At 43.9% G+C, this 22,925-nt stretch overlaps 1 long non-coding RNA gene across 1 annotated transcript; it reads left to right on the forward strand.

Moving 5' to 3' along the window:
- The first annotated feature begins 11,943 nt into the window (after nt 1-11,943).
- On the forward strand, nt 11,944-14,360 carry LOC124679427. The gene is made up of 3 exons (XR_006994979.1): nt 11,944-12,238; nt 13,777-13,846; nt 14,006-14,360. It is a non-coding gene; the product is annotated as an uncharacterized LOC124679427 (long non-coding RNA).
- The last annotated feature ends 8,565 nt before the right edge of the window (nt 14,361-22,925 follow it).

Consider the following 22,925-nt stretch of genomic DNA (forward strand, 5'->3'; position numbering starts at 1 on the left):
CGGGCTCGGGCTTAGCATTTTACGTTCGGGCTTTTTCGGGCTTGGCCCGAAGCCCCGGCCCGGCCCGAGTTTTGCCCAGGTGTAGTTGGAAAAAAATTCAGCCGTTTTATCACAGGCAGTTTAAGCAGTTTTAGCAGTTTTCGGCAGTTTTGCAGGCTTTGCATTAGAAGTGGAAACATTGCCAACACCAATTATTTTACCATTATTAGTAGGAGGTGCAGCAACATGTGGATCATTAGCATTGCTAGTGGTGGTAATAGTCCAAACTTTAGCTATATTATCTTCTTTAGCATTTTCTTCTTTCTCCCACCTAGCACGCAATTCGGCCATCAATCTTATATTCTCATTAATTCGAACTTGGATGGAATTTTCTGTAGTAACAATTTTATTTTCAATATCCTTATTAGGCATAACTTTCAATTTTAAAAGATCAACATCAGAGGCAAGACTATCAACCTTAGAAGCGAGAATATCAATTTTATCGAGCTTTTCCTCAACAGATTTGTTAAAAGCGGTTTGTGTACTAATAAATTCTTTAAGCCTAGCTTCAAGTCCAGGGGTGTGTTCCTATTATTGTTGTAAGAATTCCCATAAGAATTACCATAACCGTTACCATTATTATAAGGATATGGCCTATAGTTGTTACTAGAATTGTTCCGATAAGCATTGTTGTTGAAATTATTATTTTTAATGAAGTTCACATCAACATGTTCTTCTTGGGCAACCAATGAAGCTAAAGGAACATTATTAGGATCAACATTAGATCTACCATTCACAAGCATAGACATAATAGCATCAATCTTATCACTCAAGGAGGAGGTTTCTTCAACGGAATTTACCTTCTTACCTTGTGGAGCTCTTTCCGGTGTGCCATTCAGAGTAATTTGTCATCATATCATTAAGAAGCTTTGTTGCCGCCCCCAAAGTGATGGACATAAAGGTACCTCCAGCAGCTGAATCCAATAGGTTCCGCGAAGAAAAATTCAATCCTGCATAAAAGGTTTGGATGATCATCCAAGTAGTCAGTCCATGGGTAGGGCAATTTTTAACCAAAGATTTCATTCTTTCCCAAGCTTGTGCAACTTGCTCATTATCCAATTGTTTAAAATTCATTATGCTACTCCTCAAAGATATAATTTTAGCAGGGGGATAATATCTACCAATAAAAGCATCCTTGCATTTAGTCCATGAATCAGTACTATTTCTAGGCGGAGATAGCAACCAATCTTTAGCTCTTCCTCTTAAAGAGAAAGGAAACAATTTTAATTTTATAATGTCACCATCTACATCTTTATACTTTTGCATTTCACACAATTCAACAAAATTATTGAGATGGGCAGAAGCATCATCAGAACTAACACCAGAAAATTGCTCTCTCATAACAAGATTCAGTAAAGCAGGTTTAATTTCAAAGAATTCTGCTGTAGTAGAAGGTGGAGAAATAGGTGTGCATAAGAAATCATTATTATTTGTGGTTGTGAAGTCACACAACTTAGTATTTCAACAGTACCCATTTTAGCAGTAGTAAATAAAGCAAACTAGATAAAATAAATGCAAGTAATTTTTTTTGTGTGTTTTTTGATATAGAGTGCAAGACGGTAAATAAAGTAAAGCTAGCAACTAATTTTTTTGTGTTTTGATATAATGCAGCAAACAAGAAAGTAAATAAAATAAAGCAAGACAAAAACAAAGTAAAGAGATTGGATTGTGGAGACTCCCCTTGCAGCGTGTCTTGATCTCCCCGGCAACGGCGCCAGAAAAGTAGCTGGCGCGTAGTTGACGTGGGAGTTAGAATCTTTGTGCAGTAACTTTTCTTCAGTTCCCCGGCAACGGCGCCAGAAAAGTAGCTTGATGCGTGCAGTCGACACGTCCGTTGGGAACCCCAAGAGGAAGGTGTGATGCGTACAGTAGCAAGTTTTCCCTCAGAAAGAAACCAAGGTTTAATCGAACCAGTAGGAGTCAACAAGCACGTCGAAAGTTGATGGCGGCGGGATGTAGTGCGGCGCAACACCAGGGATTCCGGCGCCAACGTGGAACCTGCACAACACAACCAAAGTACTTTTCCCCAACGTAACAGTGAGGTTGTCAATCTCACCGGCTTGCTGTAACAAAGGATTAGATGTATAGTGTGGATGATGATTGTTTGCAGAAAACAGTAGAACAAGTATTGCAGTAAATTGTATTCGATGTAAAAGAATAGGACCGGGGTCCACATTTCACTAGAGGTGTCTGATACGTCCCCGACGTATCCATAATTTCTGTCGTTCCATGCTTGTTTTATGACAATACTTACATGTTTTGCTTGCACTTTATGATGTTTTCATGCATTTTCCGGAACTAACCTATTAACAAGATGCCACAGTGCTAGTTCCTGTTTTCTGCTGTTTTTGGTTCCAGAAAGGCTGTTCGGGCAATATTCTCGGAATTCGACGAAACGAAGACCAAACTTCCTATTTTTCCCGGAAGCGTCCAGAACACCGAAGAAGAGTCGGAGAGGGGCCGGAGGGCCACCACACCATAGGGCGGCGCGGCCTGGCCTGGGCCCGCGCCGGCCTGTGGTGTGGCGCCCCCAGGTGCCCCCCTGCGCCGCCTCTTCGCCTATAAAATCCCTTTCGACCTAAAAACACAAAAACACTTGACGAAACTCTAGAAAGACTCCAGGGGCACCGCCGCCATCGTGAAACTCCAATTCGGGGGACAGAAGTCTCTGTCCCGGCACCCTGCCGGGACGGGGAAGTGCCCCCGGAAGCCATCTCCATCAACGCCATCGCCTCCATCATGCTCCGTGAGTAGTTCCCCCATGGACTACGGGTTCTAGCTGTAGCTAGTTGGTATTCTCTCCCCCATGTACTTCAATACAATGATCTCATGAGCTTCCTTACATGATTGAGATTCATCGATGTAATCGGTGTTGTGTTTGTCGGGATCCGATGGATTGTTACATTATGATTGTCTATCTACAAAGTTTATGAAGTTATTGTTGCTGCAATCTTGTTGTGTTTAATGCTTGTCACTAGGGCCCGAGTGCCATGATCTTAGATTTAAGCTCTATACTTATTGCTTAGATTGTATCTACAAGTTGTATGCACATGTCACCGTCCGGAACCAAAGGCCCCGAAGTGACGAAATCGGGACAACCGGAGGGGATGGCGGTGATGTGAGGGACACATGTTTTCACGGAGTGTTAATGCTTTGCTCCGGTACTCTATTAAAAGGAGTACCTTAATATCCAATAGTTTCCCTTGAGGCCCGGCTGCCACTAGGCTGGTAGGACAAAAGATGTTGTGCAAGTTTCTCATTGCGAGCACGTACGACTATAATTGGAAAACATGCCTACATGATTAATGATCTTGATATTCTGTCTTAATGCTATTTCAATCCTATCAATTGCCCGACTGTAATTTGTTCACCCAACACTTGTTATTGGAGAGTTACCACTAGTGTAGATAGCTGGGAACCCCGGTCCATCTTTAATCATCATATACTCGTTTTACATGTCAACTGCTTTTACGGTGCCATTGTTCTCATATTACTACTACTGCTGCTTTGTGTTATTGTTACTACTTGCTCTCATATCATCTGCTACTTTCACATCACCCCTGTTGCTAGTGCTTTTCCAGGTGCAGCTGAATTGACAACTCAGTTGTTAAGGCTTATAAGTATTCTTTACCTCCCCTTGTGTCGAATCAATAAATTTGGGTTTTACTTCCCTCGAAGACTGTTGCGATCCCCTATACTTGTGGGTCATCAGTGTCTCTCCCATAGGATAAATAGCATGTTGGGTGAACAAATTACAGTTGGGCAATTGACAAATAGAGAGGGCATGACCATGCACATACATGATATGATGAGTATAGTGAGATTTAATTGGGCATTACGACAAAGTACATAGACCGCTATCCGAGCATGCATCTATGCCTAAAAAGTCCACCTTCGGGTTATCATCCGAACCCCTTCCGGTATTAAGTTGCAAACAACGGACAATTGCATTAAGTATGGTGCGTAATATAATCAATAACTACATCCTCGGACATAGCATCAATGTTTTATCCCTAGTGGCAACAGCACATCCACAACCTTAGAACTTTCGTCACTTCGTCCCAGATTTAATGGAGGCATGAACCCACTATCGAGCATAAATACTCCCTCTTGGAGTTAAGAGTAAAAACTTGGCCAGAGTCTCTACTAATAACGGAGAGCATGCAAGATCATAAACAACACATAGGTAATAGATTGATAATCAACATAACATAGTATTCTCTATCCATCGGATCCCAACAAACACAACATATAGCATTACAGATAGGTGATCTTGATCATGTTAGGCAGCTCACAAGATCCGACAATGAAGCACATAAGGAGAAGACGACCATCTAGCTACTGCTATGGACCCATAGTCCAGGGGTGAACTACTCACTCATCACTCCGGAGGCGACCATGGCGGTGAAGAGTCCTCCGGGAGATGATTCCCCTCTCCGGCGGGGTGCCGGAGGCGATCTTCCGAATCCCCCGAGATGGGATTGGCGGCGGCGGCGTCTCCGGAAGGTTTTCCGTATCGTGGCTCTCGGTGCTGGGGGTTTCGCGATGAAGACTATATGTAGGCGGAAGGGCAAGTCAGGGGGCCACACGAGGGCCCCACACAACAGGCCGGCGCGGCCAAGGCTTGGGCCGCACCGCCCTAGTGTGGCGCCACCTCGTGGCCCCACTTTGTAAGTCCTCCGGTCTTCTGGAAGCTTCGTGGAAAAATAGGCCCCTGAGCGTTGATTTCGTCCAATTCCGAGAATATTTCCTTACTAGGATTTCTGAAACCAAAAACAGCAGAAAACAGCAACTGGCTCTTCAGCATCTCGTTAATAGGTTAGTGCCGGAAAATGCATAAATATAGAGGGACATGTTTCAAAACCATCACTTTTTGAAATATGTTTTATACATACCAGGTTCTATGTTTATCACATGACAAAAGTGATGGTCTTGTTTGTATGTCAAAGTACTTATGGCTATGCTCTGTTAATTCTTAATACAAAATTACTTGTGAAGTATAAGAGAGATGTGTTGAATCATCTCTATGTTAGGACGTGATGCCTATATGCATGCTTATCAAACACATATTGAAGTTTCACCAATATTATATCATTGATGAATTGTTATTATCCACTATAACTTTAAAAAGAGAGTAGACAAGTGAACCCGGTCTAATTTTAATTATAAGAAACACCTTTTCCATTGCATTTACCTTACTTTCTATTTACAGCAATATTTTAATCCAAAAATACAAAAATATTTAGTTCACTTAATTATACGCAAAACCCAATTTGTTTTTATCTTTTTACCGCTTTTACCTAGTTTACTTTATTTTTAGTTTACTTTACTTGTGTCACATCTTTTATTTACTTACTAACATGAAACCTTGTGCATGAAGAAGAGGAAAGGAGACATTACTTTACTTTCCAGGATTGCTAGAGGAAGATGAAAGGAGACGAATCTTTCCCAATTTCCCGAGAGTTCGATATAAATCGTCGAGTCACCCTTGTGGAATTTCTTTTTGTTGACCACAACACTCTGCACTTGGAATCCCAACGTCATCAGTGGTCCAAAAAAAATCAAGAGTTTCAACAGCCGGCGAGTGAGAACAGCCAACATGTTCTAATCGAGCGTCCGAGATGAGGAGAACATGCCTGCAACACGTGCTACCGTGCTGGGACTTGGGGACAAGGATGCACTCAGAAGTTGCTACAGAGCCGAGGAAGCCAATGGGACGAGCGTCGTAGGTGCCGGGATTTTGCAGTCACAAAGTCGCTCGTCCATGTTGTGTAAGGTTCGATCAGATGTCGTGTTAGGGAATTATGGTAGCGATTGGGACGAACAAGGAGTTTTGCGGTGACCTAGCATACCATTACCATTGCATCTTGTAGTACGCAACTCGTTAACATGATACCAATGAAACATCCTCCACTAATATACATTCCTAAAGAGGTAAAAAACATCATGAGTCCAAAGTATGTCTATAGAATTACATTTCCGACTCATCACAAATGATCTTCACAGCCTCCTAACCACAATAAGGTAAAACTGCAAATAAAACTCTAGAAGAGCAACTCGTAGACTAGACTTATCATTAACACTACCTATGGAGGTACTTGGCTTGCTAAGTAAACAATAACCGAGCTCTAGCTAGGATTAGGAAATTTATTCCCTCCTACTCATAATCTAAGTTTCCACCATGATTGATGTAGAAGTTGACTCCATTGACTTCGTTAATCTATTTTTGCTTCTTGTAGTAGTTGACTCCACCATGCTTGACAATTGTTCTTATTGATTTTAGGGAGCAAATTGCTTTTTCTAACATTTTGTAGGCTTTCTTTGTAAAAGTTAGTTTCTTATTTTGGGTCATCTAAGAAACCGGTGCGGCCGAGAGCCGTAATATTTGGCATCTAAAATAGCTAAAGTCGGTTTCGTGCCCAAAAACAACAAAAATACTGCCATAAAATTCCAATTTTTGATTTATACTATGTATTATGCAAATTTGAATACTGGTCTAGAGATATGGGTTCCAATCCCCAGCTTTGTCCTCCTCCGCTGTCTACTATGCAAGGCCACCGATCATGCCGCCGAAGACGAGGCAGTATCGTATAAAATCTGAGCGCCGTCGTCGTCCCAAGGATGCCTATCCCTAGCCAGGGTTGGATTCATTAGATGAAGCCTGGCTTATCACACATAAAACCGGTGTAACGCACAGGCAAATTTCCTAGTAAAATTAAAAAAGTGGTGTCCAAAAAAGGGATATGTTGAAGATACTCTAAAATTACAGCTGACACACTATGCATTGCATTTATAATAGTGTAAGAGTGGTCGTGGACAAACCACTGCCTTCATTTGCCTGACATTTAGCATTGGCCTATGTGTTGCATGACCTCTCTAATTGCTGATTAATGTTATTGTTTCTATTTCTTCGCGCTTGTTGTTAAGTGCAAATATGAATCTCTAGGAAGATCGTCCACCAGTTTGATGGTGGGGCAGCGAATCTACACTCTTGTTCAAATCTTTACTATTATATTAGAGTTGGGGATGGTATCACTTTGACATCAAACATTGAGAAGATACCAGCCGTTCATCATCTCAAAACACCAATCAAACATCAGGTGCGTGTCCATTACACTAACAATTAAGGAAAGTATTATGTGTTTTCCAAAAAAGGAAAGTATTATAAGGGATCCTACATATCAATCACCGTAATTTTAAAAAACATGGAAAGCAACTAATGGAGTAAATCTAAATTTACCTAAACAAACATATACCGATATTTTCTTTCTCACTAGAACCTTTGATCGAGATTTACGTGCGCGATCGCCGCCCCAAACGAGCGCGTGGGAAAGAAATTTGGGGAAGTTCATCGCTGCAGCTTGGCCACTCCCACCGATGCCCTCGTGAAGGAGAGGAAGGGGCGCTGCCGCTGCGCCGCTGCTGCGAGAGGGAGGAAGGCCGTGCGGGCCAGCGGGGCAGAAAACCGCCGGCGCCGAAAGGGACGACGACTGCGCCAGCCTGTGTAGCGGAGCAGCAGAGCAGGCCGCCGGAGGAGGACAGAGGAGGGGAACATCCGAGGCGGCAAGGAGGGGGCATCGGTAGGGTCGGAGGGAGCCTCAGCTGGAGTGGAGCGGCTACGCGGAGGATCTCGTCGGAGTGGCAGCAGAGGATCTCCACACTTCCGGCGTTGTTTTCGCCGTCGAGGCTGCCCGGAGGAGTACGTCCTAGTCTTCGCGCGGAAGATCCTATTGAGGTGGCAGCGGTAGAGCTTCACACTTCCCTCGTTGACGGTTCCTGATGCTTTGGCTGGGATGGCATTGATCCGACTCATTTGGCCTTGATCTGCTGTCGTCCGTTGGATTCATTTGGGACCGGCGAGCTTCTCGTTGTATCCATCGATCCAAGTCCAACCTCAGTACAATATGTTTTTATGTTCTCTTGAGTCCCCCTTCTCCTCCGAATCCTTCATGAGTACGGAATCTTGCATTATTTTCTGAAGTTCTCGCCATCAGAATATTGATTAAAACTGAGGGAGAAAGACTCATACAAGACATGGATTTTTTTCTCTAATTTCAAATGTATGTTACAAATCATCAAATTTGCATGGATTCAGCAGCCATTTCATGGGAATATCAGTTCCTACAACTGCATCTATAGGAAACCTAACCGACGTCGATCTACATCATACATGCTGACAAAACTTAGCTGAACAATAAGCACAGTGATACCAGCTGGCAAAGCACACCAACCATGATACTATGAATAGATCACGGTCCCGTCACACAATAACAGTAACATGTAGTTGCTGGTAGACAAAGTAACCTTGCTTAGAACGTCTTCCTTATATACTCTTAATACAGTACACAGACACATCGCACTACATGCCAACTAATCTTCTATAGGTAATACCAGGGCTCAAGTTTTTATTCTTAAGGATAAGATTTAGATGATATATTTTCGACACAACAGCTAGCACCGCTAGCATTTTATTTTTGCCCAAAGAAGGGATCTAGAAAACCTCGGTGGTATTTCATAGGAAGAACACGTGGCAGGTATAAATGCAGGCAAGACAGCATGACCCTCCTTCATACCCACAAACAGACCTATGTGCTGCATATCAATGCATCGTGAAATGGCTATGGCTTACTGTAATTTGTTTAGAAGGATTGCCATGGGATTGTTGGCATTGTATTGATATACTTCGTCCCAACACTCAGCTTGGGCACAAAAACATGAATAACCCCCTTTACTCTAACAATATGCCATTCAGAATATTCCTTTGGCATGTAGCTTCCAAGCCTGTGTAGCCTTTGATCTTAGTATAATACAGATGTACTTGTCAGTGGACACCACATTCAAAAATGATTTAGCTACAGTCACCCCTGACTTATCCCCTCCCCATGTACAAATACAGTTCGTTTCATTGTCAGTTCTAAATGTTACTCACGCTTCTTTTGGATGAATAAGTGGAATGTTGCGTTTGATGACTTCCCAATCCACTATGTTAGGCAGAGTGCATAGTCGACAAAAGCGGGTTAGACGAGTTTACAGCGACCGTCGCAAGGACGGTAATGAGCTGGCAGTAAAATTCTTGAAATCTTTTTTTTTTTACAACTTGTTCTACGAGAAACAAGGTGCTTTTGCCAATAGGGACGACTACATCTCTTTCGGGCATCATATCTACGAGTTCTTGAAATCTTCACAGGGGTGGTGGCAACGTTATTGAACTACAATACAAAAATGCATAGTCTTGATGTTTTTAGAATATTGATTAGCTATATTTTTATACCCAAATTTTCACATGCATCATGTACTTACATATATCGCGAGAGATGAAACGAGAGAATCCGTAGCAACGCACGGGCACTCAACTAGTACGTGTAAAGCATTAGCTTCGAAAATAGCGAGGAGACATTATCTTCTCTATCCCCATCTGTTTTATGAACACTTCGTATGCAGAACATTTGTGTTTTTCTACAGAAACTAGATCTTGGCCATTTTGGATAAAGTCGAAACATCGAAATGGTGGTTTTAGCCAAGACAATTCATACTCTAGTGAATAGTTTTATTAGTTTAGCTACATGATCTCAAAGAGCATACATGTTCATTGTGGTGGCTCACAATCTTGCTCAACAAATTAAAATGAGAGTGCAACTCCGAGTAAAACCAATAAGAACAATTGTCAATCAAAAATGAGGCGAGGCTTTGGGTGCTAGCGGGCGCCAAACGGTTGGGCAATATCATGCCGGGAGAGTGAGCCCTTTGTATCTTAGTTTCCTTTGATTTCGCATGTTTCGTTCATGTAAAACTCCTTCATAATCAATAGATTGGGGCAAAACTTTTGCTCCCGTTTCGAAAAAAAAAATTGTCAATCAAAAAGTATTTGTTGACTCAAAATTTTAGCTTACTAAGCTGTAGTGATAAACATTCAAAAAAAAAAAAAGCTCAGCATGTGAGATAGAGTATGAGAATATAGTTCAGTTGACTCCACACAACAATATTATCCATCTGTTACATCCACAAATTTGAGGACGACTCGCTGAGATGCTTCTGATTAGCAGCCCAACTTGCAAGGCTGCATGCATGCTGACCACTCAATACTCAGTAATGTCGTTGCCTTCAGATAAGTCCCACATAGCTAGCAGGTCAATCTCGCCTTCTCTGCGGACGACTGATTCTTTTCTGGAATTCCAGCTTGACAGCAAAATCACTATGTCAGCGAAATCATTTCAAATATTCTCTTCCTATAATCACCTGCAGAGTTTTGTGCCTTCGAGATCGAAACATCCCAATTAGTAAGTTGGCCGATAATTATTATATTTCACCCTAAAAATGATACTACCAGTATGCAGTAGAAATTTATGTTAGTTTTTGACTCAGTATGCACCACGCGTTGAGTTTGGGATTACTATATATTTTTATGAAGGAAAAGAGTTTGGGATTCTTTGATTTGAATGTCAATGTTCATGTAGCGTTTGACCGAGGGAATATAGTACCCTTAAATAAAGGGAGGCGGTTGGGCAGGAATACCCCTACTTGAACATACATATATGATAGCTCGCTGCTGAACACAGCCAGTCAGCCAGGTTCACAGTTCAGACGAGACTTGAACATCTGGTAGCTAGCTTAGCCGCCTTAATTAGTTCATGTACTGTGCAAGTGCACGCAAACACTTAATACACGATTAACCATCGTTCAGTTCTACGCAAACCTTTTTTTCGATTACACTCACAAAGAAATGAACATGGGAAAGAGGCAAGAAAATACACGGCAAAGAAATATACACGAGGATATAGCCATTACGACGGCTACAACGACAGGACTTTGTTGTGTGTCTTAGGGCTACTAGTAAGTGTGCAAGTGCAACACACGTTTTATGTTGTATCACAAAAACATATACCGTCAAACACAGTTTTTTTAGTGTGTTATTTGCCAAGCCACTTAAATGTATCTCATGCCTAACGATGGGTACGTGCCTAACGATGCGTGAAACGCACAATCACATAAATGTATTATAACTAATTACAAAAATATTTAAAAACAGAAACTAATATAACATTTATTCATGCACCACATAATTTAACATATTATGTTTATTTCTTGAAGGTCCATCTATGTATGCGATCCCTTCGTTGCATGGTTGGGATATTGTTTAGAGTCTCATTCTCTTCATACTTCAAAATATGAACCAAAAATCGCCTCCTCAGTTGAATATCATCCTACATATGCATTATATAATAGTATTATTATAAAAAATCATGTGCATCGTTTATACAGATAAGCATTGTGTAAATACTTACTCTGGTATTGTAAAATGGATCATTTATCGTACCATGAGTGCATGAAATTAAAAACCAAATAATCAGACAGAGCACTGCATACATTATGTGTTGCATGAATAAAATAAGAAGAATTTCTAATATTCATAACCGTATGAGTTAGTCGGAACAGCAGGAACTTTCCATCCGTACAGCAAGGAACCTATTCGTAGTACAGTAATGCATTTCTAATGATCATGAACCGTACAAAAGGAACCTAGTCCTAGTACAGTAACAAACCGTTTTGCATTCAGAGAGCCATTTTGTTTCATAAGAAACGATGGTTGATGGCCTCAACCAGTCACTCAGCAGTCACAAGTCACAAACTCTCCCAACCGATTAAAAAAAAGCACACTCTCTACTCTCTAGTCTGTCCTCACCGCGTATCCTTCCCCTCGCTCCTCACTGCTGTCCATGTCCCCCGTCGCCGCGTTGGCCGAGAGCATCAACTCCTGCCGCCTCAACCTCTCGCGTCCGCGCTTCCCCCCCCCCGGCGCTGTCTCTCATCCGGTCCTCCCTGCGGCACACCGGCTCCAGCTCTCCCCCATCCCGCCGCCTGTCTGACTGACGCCACCACTTCGACGACCTCCAGCGACCGCTGACCTCCACACTGCCCGGCCCGTCGCCCCGCGGTGCTCTCCATCTCCCACCCCGGCAGCACCCTCGGCTCTTTGGCGGGTCGTCGGGCAGCGCTCCTCATTGAATCGCCGCGCTACCTCCATACCAAGTTCAGTCCAGATGCCGGCATGATCCGCCGCCGGCGCCACCTCCTCGCGCGGAGGTGTGGGCCTGGATGCCGCTGCTGCGCCACTCGCTGAGCTTGCTCCATCCACCCTGCAGCTGTTGCCTCCCGAAGCAAAGCGAGTCTGGAGGAGCAATGTTTGCCCGTCTCTCTTCAGGTTTTTCCCTATGTATTACCAGTTCGTTTCTAGCTGTGGATGGATGGTAGCACGATTTATAAGTATGGATATTCAGATATGTGTGTGTTATGTGCTTAAAAATGTAGAAATATTGGTAATTGCATGGCATGCTAGATCGATCTACTTTCCTCATTTTATGGCACTGGACAAATATTCATCCACTTCAGTCTGCATTGTTGGCTTAAGTATCATGTATGTATATTATTTTTCTCCACACAGGAGTTGAGGAATGTTTCCGCTGAATAGGAGCTAGCAGTTTTCGTTTTTAAAAGAAAACAAACCAATTTGCTTTTGATTTAGTTTATTCACAAGAAAAATCTTGTACTAACTTGGCTACATACAAATTAAAATGGTTAGTTATTTTGGTTCACTTGTATAATTCCATCAGGTTCAGAGTCACATTTGCTTATAAGTATCATTTGCTTTCTCACTCAGATTAATGGGACTTCTAGTTAGCATGGTGGAGTTTCAGATCAGAGATTAAACACAAGTTGAACATAACAATTGACATTTACCTTCTGATTTGAATCCAAAAGCTTTGCATCCAGCACAGAATCCAGGTTTAAAAAAAAGCTCAGGTCGACACCATGTTCGTTGATTATCATCATTAAGACCTGCAATCAGAAAACAAAGATTGTTAGCATCAAGAGTAGCTAGGTACAATATCATAAATGCAAATAAACCATAGAGGAACGTATATTGCCTCATCCCTCCAGAACATCTCTATAGACAATGTTTTTGGTGCTTTTCCTAGATTTGTCAATGTCATTGTTAGGCTTGACTAAAATACGTGTCGTCTTTCTTGACACTCCCCTTGACAATGCAACATATAGCTTTGAGCCAAAATAAAAGGAAATAATATACATGAAATTTCATTTGCATATATGAATTACCAGGCAAGCAAGGCTGGCTATTGGATGGATCAAATAATGTTGGATCTGCAACCATTGTGTCAGTTTGAATATCGTCCATTGTGGTAGCCGCATCTTTCCTTTTTAGGTAGCAATTTCTCTTATTCTCACGGAGAGTCTCCACTTGTTGGGGACTCATAAAGCAGTATCGAGTCCTACGACGTTTTTTTTTCCGCTTCACGAAAATTCATCTGCATAGAACCTTCTTTTTAGGAGAATGGTGGGCTGACAACATGCAAAGTATATATATAAGAATTTATGATCTCATAAAATATTATAGATAGAATAAAATTAACAGAAATCCAGCATAAGTACTTACCAGGGTTGCCCATAACATCCAGGAAACATGTAAGCAAATTTGGTCCATACATAGGAGAAACGTCCATAGGATCTTGAAACATATGCTCATTGCCTATTTCAGAAACAATCATAGGAGACTGAACCATATGGTTACTGGCTATTTGTGACACATCCATAGGAATCTGATCCAATTGGTTACTGCACTTTTGAGACATATTCATAGTAGCAGACTAAAACATTTTGTTACTGCAATACAACATCATTTGTAGGAGAAGTAGTTCTAACTCACTACTACATCCTTTGCAGGAGAAGTATACATCATTTGACAGGAGTATGATCTAGGCTTGTGTGGATGGAAATTGGTACTGTTGGTAAGGTATGATGGTCCATCTCACAGCAATGCAGCATGACGTACATAGTTATGTTTTTTGCATATCATATTGGAAAGATTTTGTCTATCATGTATCACTTTTCATGAACTCAAAAACGCAATTTTGGATCTAATACCATATATGTTGTATGTTGTTTATTCCAGAATATACAAAATTGTAAGCCACATATCCAACAAAAACAGCGGATCAGCAAATACCTTGAGTTAAATTGGACAACTGTGATTGTCTGTTGGAATTAACCTGTCGAAAAGCAGTACGTCCAGGATTGGTATCTCCAGGATCTATTAACCACATTGGTTATGTAATGTAATCGAGGAAACTGAAACTGTATATATGCGTAAGGTTTATATTGATTATAGGAACCTGAATTTTCGTTTTGCGGCGGCCACAGCTTCTTGGACATGATTGACCTCGCCTGGATCGGCTGCATCGAGTTTTGCGTGCAGTTGGTTGGTGGTGTGCGCGGAGTTCCTTGTTAGGTGTGTGGTCTGGACCCGGGCGATGCAGGGTTGGCACGGCAGGGAGGCGTCCAGGTATGGTGATGATCTCGCCCAGGTGTGGAGGCTGCTGTGGATCTGCAACAGGGAGGGGTGGACTTGAGGCTGGGTTGAGGGTGTGCGGAAGTTTTTTTTTACCTGGAACGTGCGGAAGTTACGGGGTGGGAGGCATCTTAGGTGGGGAGAACATTGGAACATGGGGCTCCCGCGGGGAAAAGGTTCCCCTTTTTCTTTGTCCTATACTGCCTTTGCCGTGTGTATTAGGAATACACACGACAAAGCCACATATTTGCCGTGTGTATTTATAATACACATGGCAAATAAATTCCCAACCTAATTTTTTCTCCATTTTCTCCCCACCAATTCCTTCATGCCATTTTCCCCCATCTTTTATCCCTGGTGCCACTATATATAGCCATGTATCACACACAAAATTCACAACCCACTTCTCCTCCACCGGTTCCAGCCGCCACAACCCTCTAACCGCCACCGCCGACCTTGCATGCCCGTTTCCCGACGCCGTCGAGATGCCTCCTCGTCACCACGCCAACCTGAGATCCAAGGGCTTCGTCAGCGTCCGCGCGCGAGTAGGGGTTGGGGGAATTTCGCGGCAGAAATCTCCGCCCCCGGAGAGCGCGTGTGGCTTGGCACCTTTAACACAAAGGAGGAGGCCGCCCGCGCATAAGACATCGCAGCGTGGAGGTTTGGTTGGCCGCTCCATGACATGAACTTCCCAGAGATCGTGTCTCCGGTGCAAGATGAGATGGTCCCTCCATAGCCGCACTTTGTGTCACAAGGACAAGAGATGCGCTAGAATAAAGTTACCCTTTGCAATGGAGATTTTAATACTGGCAGCTTGGGGCATTTGGATTGTCAGACACAACAAAATTTTGAAGGATCAGAATGCTGAGTTCAATAATTGGAAAGCAATTTATTATCAAGAATTAAGGTTGCTAGTGCACAAAATGAAGAAGAAAAATGCAGAATCTTTCAAAAAATGGCTCCAATCATTAGTTTAGTCCTTAGTTTGTTTTGTTTCGTTTGTGGCTTTTTCTTTCCAGAGAGTTTCTCACTCTCTTTTGTAACCATTGTACTTATTTTATATAATCAATAAAAATTGCAGTGGGTTTAACCCACTGTTTTACGTCAAAAAAAGGACGACGCTAGTGCCAGAGACAACAACGGCTTGACATCGCTGAGGCGGACGACCGGGCCATGGCGCAATGGTGGAGCAACCATCTCGAAGACGTTGAATACGAGCATGAATTCTGGAAGGCGAAGAAGGCGGGGAGGAGAGGGGCGAGGTAGGAGAAGAGGAGGAAGGCCGCCATTCTTGTGGAGCACGCTGGACCATCAACACTCGATCCCAACCCCGAGAGGTGGCTGGACATCCTCGTGACAACCTCTCCGGAGGACACCGACAACAATTTGGATAACGACTGGGATTAGTTTGTGTGTGTCTATTTATTTCAGTGTCAAGTTTGTGTGTCCATCTATGACGAGTGTCTAGTTCGTGTGTCTATCTATGCTTCCGAACCAGTGTCGACTTCACGTGTCTAGTTATTTCAGTATCTAATTCGTGTGTCTCTAGATCTTCTAGTGTCTAGTTCATGTGTTTATCAATGTTTCTAAACCAGTGTCGAGTGTCTATCTATGTTTCTGAACTAGTGTCGAGTATCGACCTATGTTTCCGAATTTCCCGAACTAGTGTTGATGTGCTTCTAAATGCCTTTGTGGTGCCCAAACAATTTTTGAACTAGTGGCAAAACATCATCTCATATGGATCCCATTTTAAGCAAACCATCACACCCGGTTCCACCGAAGGGAACAGTGCTAGATTTTGGACCCATTCATTGCTTTCCATGTTCCTATGTAATAACCAAATACAAACCAAGAGAAAATCTTGTTTATCAGCCGTCCTTTACAGATTCTAGAGAGGTAGAGCACGTGGTCCTCTACAAAAAGATTTTAGCCCACTACGCACATCAGAGTGTTGGGTGACATAGGCATCCCCAATGGGCCTGCCGAAGATGGTACCCGGGGTTTACTGAAAGCCCACGATTCGAAGGATAAGAAAAATCGGAAGTCCAAATTGTTATTAAGGAAAACTAGAGTTGTATTAGGAAACAATACTTGTAATCTTGCGGGATGAGTTGGAAACCCTCCCGGACTCTGTAACTTGTGTATCACGAATCCCTAGGCTCCGCCTCCTATATAAGGGGGAGTCGAGGGACAAAGAAATCATCGAATCATTGTCTCACAAACCCTAGTTTTCATATCGTCGAGTACTTTTCGGCTGAAACCTTCGAGATCTACTTGCCCTCTACTTCCGACTAAAACCCTAGTCTACAACCCGTAGGCATTGATAAGTTAATCCCTTATCAATTGGCGCCGTCTGTGGGAATTAGAGGTGTCAAGGATCTGATCTCGATGGCACGTTCAAGATCATCGATTTCGTCAACTGCAAGCAACGCAATGGACAAAGGTAAACAGATCGAAACTAGTCTAGTTGATTTTGTACCTCACCCGCCCTCCCGTTTGGATGCATATGCGTATCTGGAGGAGCCCATGGAGATGACGTTCAGAAAGTTCCACTTCCGCGTCGAGAAAGAAGGAGCGTATCGTCTAGAAATTCCGATCTCGTTGGGATTATCGGAGATCGATCCCGATTTTTCGAGCTCAGCATCATCAGTCGAGTCAGGCGACGAGGACACTAGTAGGAAAAGCCTCATCGGTGGCGCACCAAAAATGGCTTCTGTGGCGCATGGGAGGTGCGCCACAGAAACGTCGCCACAAAAATAAGGTTTACGTGGCGCACCTGCCCATGCGCCACGGAATTAAGGTTTCCGTGGCGCACGTGTTCTTAGGTGCGCCACGAAAAGCGTGCGCCACGGAATTGGTTTTCGGTGCGCCACGAGAATTTTGTGATTTTGTGCTGCCTCGCTATACACATGCGGTTTATAGACAGCAATATACGGATATACAGAGTTATATACAACAACATTCAGATATAATATAAATATCATGTACATTGCACGGATATAACATAGACATCATCATCACATTACTTAGAGCCCGATCGAGATACATATATAGTGGCAAGTGTCAAATGTTTTGCATACAACTCTTAATTCATACAAAATTCACAATTTCGAGATAGAAAGTAGTCTTCATCCGGTTCCTTCTTTGCTCCCTCATCTCTACCCACCAGGCTCGCTTGCATCGGGGTCCTTCATCCAGTTCCTACTATGATGAAAATGGAATAAAGTGAGACCAACAAGTCCGATGCACAAGAGAAATGGAATAAATGCCTAATACATTGTTGGTCAACACAAATATTAACATTCAGGGACGGCGTAAGTGAGACCAAGTCCGATGCACAAGAGATTGATATTTGTGCTATCTTACCGGGCTCACTTACGCCGCCCCCGAGTGTACGTTGACCAAACATTTTAATCATCGGCATTTTGAAAATCTCAAAGCAAATGGAATGACAAAATGGAATAAGTGCCTCATACATTGTTGGTCAACACAAATACTATGGTCGAAACCATAGTTGCGGTATACACCGCGAGTATACTTTGCGAAGGGCCCCCTTTCCCGGCCGCCGTTACGTGAACGGGTGCTTGACGATACAACGACGCCGATGCTCGCCTCTCCGGCGCGGAACCACGGCAGTCCCTCGCCGTCCGGTGAACGAGTCCTTGATGCAAAGACCGTGCCAGCACGCCCGAGCATTATGCCGAGCCGTGTTGCCGCCCTTCGGGCCGTGCCCGCGCTGCACTGCTGTTCGCCTTTTGCCCGGTGAACCAATAGGTCGATCGTTGGAATAAGGAAACCGATGACGGCCGGTCGCAAGATTAAATTGAGATCGGCCGTCATCGGCTTCCTTATTCCAACGATTGGTCTATTCGTTCACCGAGCAAAAGCCGAAGAGTGCGGGCGCGTGAGACACGGCTCGAAACGCGGCAGCGAGGGTCGGCATGATGCTAGGGAGGCTAGCACCGTCTTTGCACTAAGGACTCGTTCACGTACTGGATGGCGAGAGAAGAAAAGTGGTGATGCGCCGGAGAGGCAGGCCGGCGTTGTTGTCTCGTCAAAGACTCGTTCACGGAACGGCGGCCGGGGAAAGGGGGGCCCGTCTACAAAGTATATTGTGGCGTATAGGTGACCAAACATTCTAATCATCGGCACTAAAATGGAAGAAAGAGCCAATTGGTATCTCAACTAGATATCATATGCCTCATACTTTGTTGGTTGAAAGAAATATTAACATTCCGGGATGGGGTCAGTGAGGCCAGGTAGGATGCACAAGAGATTGATATTTGTGCCATCGCACCGAGCTCACTGGCCCCACCCCGGAGTGTACAAGTGACCAAACAATTTAATCATCGGCACTAAATGGAAGAAAGGCCAATGCAATTAAGAAGTAGCTAGTATGAACTAAATGGAATGCCTCCTACTTTGTTGGGCGAAACAAATATTAACATCCAGGGATGGAGTAAGCGAGGCCAGGTAGGATGCACAAAATATTGATACTTGTGCCATCATACCAGGCTCACTTGCTCCACCCCGAGTGTACGAGTGATCGACCAACCATCTAATCATCGGCAAGTACAAAAACACCAACAAACCAGCAACCATGGTGACATAAGTCAAGATGCTCAAACACACATAGAATGCATGGAGAAGATGCTCCAAAGGGATTATTCATCACTTGGTATATAGACCAAGTGATGCTGGCAAAGAGAGGCCAATCAAGAACCAGTAAATCCGAGTAAGTGATAGATATGCCTAAACAAGCAACAACACATAGCATATCCCAGCTAACCGGATGAGACAAGTCTTGGTAGCCAATCGAATCACCTAGCACCACCTAGCCTTTTAAAACCATCGAAGCATGATCCTTTTTCTTCAAAGGATACCACGAGTGGCATTCATTTACATGATCCCCTACTGTGGATATCTCTATTTTCATCAAAGCCAACAAGAAATAGAAATTTATCATTACTCAGTTGAGTTCAAAACAAAGCTGGGGTACCATAAGGGATTATTCATCACTTGGTAGTAACCAAGTGATGCTGGCAAAAGAGAGGCCAATCAAGAACCAGTAAATCCAGTAAGTGATAGATATGCCTAAACAAGCAACAACACATAGCATATCCCAGCTAACCAGATGAGACAAGTCTTGGTAGCCAACTGAATCACCTAGCACCACCTAGCCTTTTAAAACCATCGAAACGAGTCCTTTTTCTTCAAAGGATACCACGGTGGCATTCATTTACATGATCCCCTACTGTGGATATCTCTATTTTCATCAAAGCCAACAAGAAATAGAAATTTATCATTACTCGGTTGAGTTCAAAACAAAGCTGGGGTACCATAAGGGATTATTCATCACTTGGTAGTAACCAAGTGATGTCTGGCAAAAGAGAGGCCAATCAAGAACCAAGTAAATCCAGTAAGTGATAGATATGCCTAAACAAGCAACAACACATAGCATATCCCAGCTAACCGGATGAGACAAGTCTTGGTAGCCAACTGAATCACCTAGCACCACCTAGCCTTTTAAAACCATCGAAACAGTCCTTTTTCTTCAAAGGATACCACAAGTGGCATTCATTTACATGATCCCCTACTGTGGATATCTCTATTTTCATCAAAGCCAACAAGAAATAGAAATTTATCATTACTCAGTTGAGTTCAAAACAAAGCTAGGGTACCATAAGGGATTATTCATCACTTGGTAGTAACCAAGTGATGCTGGCAAGAGAGAGGCCAACCCTGAGCTAGTCAATCCAGTAGAGATGGATATGCATAAGTAAGCAAGAACACATAGCCTGTCCAAGTTAACCGAGATAAAACCAACCTTGACAGACCAACTTAATAACCTAGCATCACCTAGTCTTTTAAACCATCGAAACTTCCCATTTTCTTCAAAGGATACCACAGCTGGCATTCATTTACATGATTCCCTAATGTGAATATCTCTATTTTAGTATCTCGTTCTTATCCAAGTTTTTGCCTCTCGCCTTTGCATCATTGGCTAAGCCAAGACATCAAGCATCCGGCCAGGGAGCTTCTTTCTTTTAGGGAACTATATGAACTATATGCACATGATCCAAGTAAGCATAGTAGCATACCATAAGCTCACAACAATCCATCAAGTAAATGTTCACAAGGATACCACAAGTAGCATAGTAGCATACCATAAGCTCACAAGAATCCATCATTTTCTTCACAAGGATACCACGAGTAGCATACCATAGTAGCATTTAATGCATTTAAATGAACCGAGTAGCATCAAAACCAACCAAATGTCCAACTAGCAAGCAATACCAAGTGAGCAAGTCTTCATTACCTTGTACAAGGTTCAGACATGGATTTATTTCCAACAAAGGATGGAAATCAAATTAACATCATTGAATTAAATTGAATCATTACCATCACATGGTTCATCAATAACAATTAGGGGCAATGCATCCAGAGCAACATCGACAATGCATCCAGAGCAACAGCGAAGCAATGCATCCAGAACCACTATCGAGGTACATCAACCATGAGCAATGTGCCGGTAAGTAAATCACTAGCACATGATGATCATTTGACCATTTAGAGCATGGACACACAAGCAATAGCAACGAGTATAGTTCACCAGGAATGGTGAGAAGCTGCAAGAGCATGCATCTAGTCTGCAGCAACAATGACAACAAGCTAGGATAGATAGATCAACAACAACAGCAGCCAGTACATCAACAGCAACAGCAGCACAACCAGAGCATGCATCTAGCTGCAGCAACAATGACATCAAGCTAGGATAGATAGATAGATTGCATCCAGTAGCACATCAACAGCAACAGCAGCTAGCACAGCAACAACAACAGCAGCACAACCAGAGCAGCACACAAGCATTTCGTCGAGCACTTTGTGCTCGCGCGGGAGAGGAAGATGGAGGGGAGGGGAGGGGAGGGGAGGGAGAGAGTTCACCGACGACAGGGGTGGAGGAGGAGGTTGACGATGACGGCAGCGGTGGAGGAGGAGGAGGACGCGGCGGCTCCTCCACCTTCACGCAACGGCGGCCCCTCCTCGCCGTAGCGGCAGCTTGTGCTGCAGGTGGCGGGGATGGCAGGACCGTGGCGGCATGCGGCCCTCGCGGAGGAAGGCGGCGGCGACGGCGATGGCGACGACCATGGCGGCGCGCGGCGGATCGGAGGAGAGGGGAGAGGGGAGAGGGGAGGGGAGAGGGGAGAGGGGAGAGGTGAACAGGCGTGGGGGAGGGCACGGGCGATGATATAAGTTCTCTTAGTTCTGTGGCGCCCCCGAGCAAGTGCGCCACAGAATCAACTACTTCTGTGGCGCACCGAAGCACGTGCGCCACAGAAAGAGTTATTTCTGTGGCGCAGCGAGCCATATGCGCCACGTAAATACCTACACTAATAATTGGTGGTGGCGGGATGTGGGCCCCATACAATTTCGTGGCGCAATGTTCAAGCGGTGCGCCACAAAATTAAGCTATTTCTGTGGCGCACCTAGCATGGTGCGCCAAAAAATAAGTTTCTGTGGCGCATTCAAAACGGTGCGCCACAGAACTAAGCTTTGCCTATAAGGGTTTTCCTACTAGTGGGAGATTTCATCGCCACGCTTCATCAGCACCAGGGCGAGCGAAAAACTCGTCAAGATCTTCAGCGACATGTTCTTCGAGTCATCTGCGGACTCCTATATAAGCGATGACTCGAGGGACACCGACAGCTTCAACTTCATCGACAAATCCATCACCGTTGGAAAGGTCTTCACCAATCTCTATGATGGTGTCACCAAACCAGACAAAATGTAGCGTCCAAAATATCATCAGATCTACGCAATTGGAGAACCAAGCCGGACAGAACCAGCAACGTCAGAGGCTTTCGATGATGCGGGAAATCCGTATGTCGATCCCGCAGATCTTGCGCGAGGTTTGGGAACAAAATATATCGGAACAGGAACACGAGAGATGGTGCAATTTCCGCAGGCCGTGTGGGATCGAGTCGCAAGAGCTATCGATGGCACATAACCAATGACTATTGCGGCAACACCTGAGGAGCCACAAGCATACCAATATATGCTTTCCCGTATCAGGAGGGAGCTCGAGAAACAGAAAATCGAGTTGGATAGGAGGCAGGAAGTAACCTCTGCATCAAGCAGGCGAAGAGCGGAGCTAAGTCGACATTTAGGAACTTCGGGAGATAGTCACAGGGAAGCTCGAAGGAGAGCGAGATCTCGTCTGCAAAACATACCTGAAGCGAGAGAGAAAACTTAGTTCAAAACCTCGACATGTCTTTTATGTCAATCGACACGAGGGGGAATATTATTCCCAAAACACCGGAAAGCTGGGTATATGGCGACGCAAGCCTTTTTCCTCGCAAATAGACCACCTCCCGGAGATCCAAGAGAAGCACTGTACAATATGGCCATGGCAGGAGTCGGAGTCATGGGGACAGCATTCGTAACTCCGCCTCCTGAAGGGGCAGCAGGACAAAATAGTCCACGACCCGCTGCAGTAGCACCAGGTCCCGAGAGAACAAGTGGA

The sequence above is a fragment of the Lolium rigidum genome, chromosome 7, assembly GCF_022539505.1.
Source record: "Lolium rigidum isolate FL_2022 chromosome 7, APGP_CSIRO_Lrig_0.1, whole genome shotgun sequence".
Classification (NCBI taxonomy): domain Eukaryota; kingdom Viridiplantae; phylum Streptophyta; class Magnoliopsida; order Poales; family Poaceae; genus Lolium; species Lolium rigidum.